Here is a 5,496-nt window from a genome sequence, read left to right as displayed (position 1 = left end):
CGGACATTATGTGAAAACTAAGAAAAACTGAAAAGTACTAAAAAAAATCAAATCAATTTTGTTACACTTTTTTGCACTAGTTCATGCATTTCACATGTCTAGACGTGAAATAAAAAATAATTTGGACAATATCTGACATATTTTGAAATTTGTCAAAAATCTGTCTTCTGTCCTGACCCCGGACCTTATGTGAAAACTAAGAAAAACTTAAAGGTACTAAAAAAAATAAAACCAATTTTTTTACACTTTTTTGCCCTAGTTCATGCATTTCACATGTCTAGAAATGAAATAAAAAATGATTTGGACAATATCTGACAGATTTTGAAATTTGTCAAAAATCTGTCTTTTGTCCTGACCCCGGACCTTATGTGAAAACTAAGAAAAACTGAAAAGTACTAAAAAAAATCAAACCAATTTTGTTACACTTTTTTGCACTAGTTCATGCATTTCACATGTCTAGACGTGAAATAAAAAATAATTTGGACAATATCTGACATATTTTGAAATTTGTCAAAGATCTGTCTTTTGTCCTGACCCCGGACCTTATGTGAAAACTAAGAAAAACTGAAAAGTACTAAAAAAAATCAAATCAATTTTGTTACACTTTTTTGCACTAGTTCATGCATTTCACATGTCTAGACGTGAAATAAAAAATAATTTGGACAATATCTGACATATTTTGAAATTTGTCAAAAATCTGTCTTCTGTCCTGACCCCGGACCTTATGTGAAAACTAAGAAAAACTTAAAGGTACTAAAAAAAATAAAACCAATTTTTTTACACTTTTTTGCCCTAGTTCATGCATTTCACATGTCTAGAAATGAAATAAAAAATGATTTGGACAATATCTGACATATTTTGAAATTTGTCAAATTCTGTCTTTTGTCTTGACCCCGGACCTTATGTGAAAACTAAGAAAAACTGCAAGGTACTAAAAAAAAATCAAACCAATTTTTTTACACTTTTTTGCCCTAGTTCATGCATTTCACATGTCTAGAAGTGAAATAAAAAATAATTTGGACAATATCTGACAGATTTTGAAATTTGTCAAAAATCTGTCTTTTGTCCTGACCCCGGACATTATGTGAAAACTAAGAAAAACTGAAAAGTACTAAAAAAAATCAAATCAATTTTGTTACACTTTTTTGCACTAGTTCATGCATTTCACATGTCTAGACGTGAAATAAAAAATAATTTGGACAATATCTGACATATTTTGAAATTTGTCAAAAATCTGTCTTCTGTCCTGACCCCGGACCTTATGTGAAAACTAAGAAAAACTTAAAGGTACTAAAAAAAATGAAACCAATTTTTTTACACTTTTTTGCCCTAGTTCATGCATTTCACATGTCTAGAAATGAAATAAAAAATGATTTGGACAATATCTGACATATTTTGAAATTTGTCAAAAATCTGTCTTCTGTCCTGACCCCGGACCTTATGTGAAAACTAAGAAAAACTTAAAGGTACTAAAAAAAATAAAACCAATTTTTTTACACTTTTTTGCCCTAGTTCATGCATTTCACATGTCTAGAAATGAAATAAAAAATGACTTGGACAATATCTGACAGATTTTGAAATTTGTCAAAAATCTGTCTTTTGTCCTGACCCCGGACCTTATGTGAAAACTAAGAAAAACTGAAAAGTACTAAAAAAAATCAAACCAATTTTGTTACACTTTTTTGCACTAGTTCATGCATTTCACATGTCTAGACGTGAAATAAAAAATAATTTGGACAATATCTGACATATTTTGAAATTTGTTAAAGATCTGTCTTTTGTCCTGACCCCGGACCTTATGTGAAAACTAAGAAAAACTGAAAAGTACTAAAAAAAATCAAATCAATTTTGTTACACTTTTTTGCACTAGTTCATGCATTTCACATGTCTAGACGTGAAATAAAAAATTATTTGGAAAATATCTGACATATTTTGAAATTTGTCAGAAATCTGTATTTTGTCCTGACCCCGGACCTTATGTGAAAACTAAGAAAAACTGAAAGGTACTAAAAAAAATCAAACCAATATTTTTACACTTTTTTGCCCTAGTTCATGCATTTCACATGTCTAGAAGTGAAATAAAAAATGATTTGGACAATATCTGACAGATTTTGAAATTTGTCAAAAATCTGTCTTTTGTCCTGACCCCGGACCTTATGTGAAAACTAAGAAAAACTGAAAAGTACTAAAAAAAATCAAACCAATTTTGTTACACTTTTTTGCACTAGTTCATGCATTTCACATGTCTAGACGTGAAATAAAAAATAATTTGGACAATATCTGACATATTTTGAAATTTGTCAAAAATCTGTCTTTTATCCTGACCCCGGACCTTATGTGAAAACTAAGAAAAACTGCAAGGTACTAAAAAAAAATCAAACCAATTTTTTCACACTTTCTTGCCCTAGTTCATGCATTTCACATGTCTAGAAATTAAATAAAAAATGATTTGGACAATATCTGACAGATTTTGAAATTTGTCAGAAATCTGTCTTTTGTCCTGACCCCGGACCTTATGTGAAAACTAAGAAAAACTGAAAAGTACTAAAAAAAAATCAAATCAATTTTGTTACACTTTTTTGCACTAGTTCATGCATTTCACATGTCTAGACGTGAAATAAAAAATAATTTGGACAATATCTGACATATTTTGAAATTTGTCAAAAATCTGTCCTTCATCCTGACCCCGGACCTTATGTGAAAACTAAGAAAAACTGCAAGGTACTAAAAAAAAATCAAACCAATTTTTTCACACTTTCTTGCCCTAGTTCATGCATTTCAAATGTCTAGAAATTAAATAAAAAATGATTTGGACAATATCTGACAGATTTTGAAATTTGTCAGAAATCTGTCTTTTGTCCTGACCCCGGACCTCATGTGAAAACTAAGAAAAACTGAAAAGTACTAAAAAAAATCAAACGAATTTTGTTACACTTTTTTGCACTAGTTCATGCATTTCACATGTCTAGAAATTAAATAAAAAATGATTTGGACAATATCTGACAGATTTTGAAATTTGTCAAAAATCTGTCTTTTGTCCTGACCCCGGACCTTATGTGAAAACTAAGAAAAACTGAAAAGTACTAAAAAAAAATCAAACCAATTTTGTTACACTTTTTTGCACTAGTTCATGCATTTCACATGTCTAGACGTGAAATAAAAAATAATTTGGACAATATCTGACATATTTTGAAATTTGTCAAAAATCTGTCTTTTGTCCTGACCCCGGACCTTATGTGAAAACTAAAAAAAACTGAAAGGTACTAAAAAAAATCAAATCAATTTTTTTACACTTTTTTGCCCTAGTTCATGCATTTCACATGTCTATAAGTGAAATAAAAAATGATTTGGACAATATCTGACATATTTTGAAATTTGTCAAAATTCTGTCTTTTGTCCTGTCCCCGGACCTTATGTGAAAACTAAGAAAAACTGCAAGGTACTAAAAAAAAATCAAACCAATTTTTTTACACTTTTTTGCCCTAGTTCATGCATTTCACATGTCTATAAGTGAAATAAAAAATGATTTGGACAATATCTGACATATTTTGAAATTTGTCAAAATTCTGTCTTTTGTCCTGACCCCGGACCTTATGTGAAAACTAAGAAAAACTGCAAGGTACTAAAAAAAAATCAAACCAATTTTTTTACACTTTTTTGCCCTAGTTCATGCATTTCACATGTCTAGAAGTGAAATAAAAAATAATTTGGACAATATCTGACATATTTTGAAATTTGTCAAAAATCTGTCTTTTGTCCTGACCCCGGACCTTATGTGAAAACTAAGAAAAACTGAAAGGTACTAAAAAAAATCAAACCAATTTTTTTACACTTTTTTGCCCTAGTTCATGCATTTCACATGTCTAGAAGTGAAATAAAAAATCATTTGGACAATATCTGACAGATTTTGAAATTTGTCAAAAATCTGTCTTTTGTCCTGACCCCGGACCTTACGTGAAAAATAAGAAAAACTGAAAAGTACTAAAAAAAATCAAACCAATTTTTTAACACTTTCTTGCCCTAGTTCATGCATTTCACATGTCTAGAAATTAAATAAAAAATGATTTGGACAATATCTGACAGATTTTGAAATTTGTCAGAAATCTGTCTTTTGTCCTGACCCCGGACCTTATGTGAAAACTAAGAAAAACTGAAAAGTACTAAAAAAAAATCAAATCAATTTTGTTACACTTTTTTGCACTAGTTCATGCATTTCACATGTCTAGACGTGAAATAAAAAATAATTTGGACAATATCTGACATATTTTGAAATTTGTCAAAAATCTGTCCTTTATCCTGACCCCGGACCTTATGTGAAAACTAAGAAAAACTGCAAGGTACTAAAAAAAAATCAAACCAATTTTTTCACACTTTCTTGCCCTAGTTCATGCATTTCACATGTCTAGAAATTAAATAAAAAATGATTTGGACAATATCTGACAGATTTTGAAATTTGTCAGAAATCTGTCTTTTGTCCTGACCCCGGACCTCATGTGAAAACTAAGAAAAACTGAAAAGTACTAAAAAAAATCAAACGAATTTTGTTACACTTTTTTGCACTAGTTCATGCATTTCACATGTCTAGAAATTAAATAAAAAATGATTTGGACAATATCTGACAGATTTTGAAATTTGTCAAAAATCTGTCTTTTGTCCTGACCCCGGACCTTGTGTGAAAACTAAGAAAAACTGAAAGGTACTAAAAAAAATCAAACCAATTTTTTTACACTTTTTTGCCCTAGTTCATGAATTTCACATGTCTAGACGTGAAATAAAAAATAATTTGGACAATATCTGACATATTTTGAAATTTGTCAAAAATCTATCTTTTGTCCTGACCCCGGACCTTGTGAGAAAACTAAGAAAAACTGAAAGGTATTAAAAAAACCAAACCAATTTTGTTACACTTTTTTGCACTTGTTCGTGCATTTCACATGTCTAGACGTGAAATAAAAAATAATTTGGACAATATCTGACATATTTTGAAATTTGTCAAAAATCTATCTTTTGTCCTGACCCCGGACCTTGTGAGAAAACTAAGAAAAACTGAAAGGTATTAAAAAAACCAAACCAATTTTGTTACACTTTTTTGCACTTGTTCGTGCATTTCACATGTCTAGACGTGAAATAAAAAATAATTTGGACAATATCTGACATATTTTGAAATTTGTCAAAAATCTGTCTTTTGTCCTGACCCCGGACCTTGTGAGAAAACTAAGAAAAACTGAAAGGTACTAAAAAAAATCAAACCAATTTTTTTTCACTTTTTTTGCCCTAGTTCATGCATTTCACATGTCTAGAAATGAAATAAAAAATGATTTGGACAATATCTGACAGATTTTGAAATTTGTCAAAAATCTGTCTTTTGTCCTGACCCCGGACCTTATGTGAAAACTAAGAAAAACTGCAAGGTACTAAAAAAAAAATCAAACCAATTTTTTCACACTTTTTTGCCCTAGTTCATGCATTTCACATGTCTAGAAGTGAAATAAAAAA

Source organism: Alosa pseudoharengus, unplaced genomic scaffold (assembly GCF_046254945.1).
Source record: "Alosa pseudoharengus isolate Yale_2024_CS ecotype anadromous, Long Island Sound unplaced genomic scaffold, YU_APseudo_1.1 YU_APseudo_1.1_scf_38, whole genome shotgun sequence".
NCBI classification, from domain to species: Eukaryota; Metazoa; Chordata; class Actinopteri; order Clupeiformes; family Clupeidae; genus Alosa; species Alosa pseudoharengus.
The sequence above is the reverse complement of the archived record's forward strand: the minus strand, read 5'-3'. Positions refer to the sequence as shown.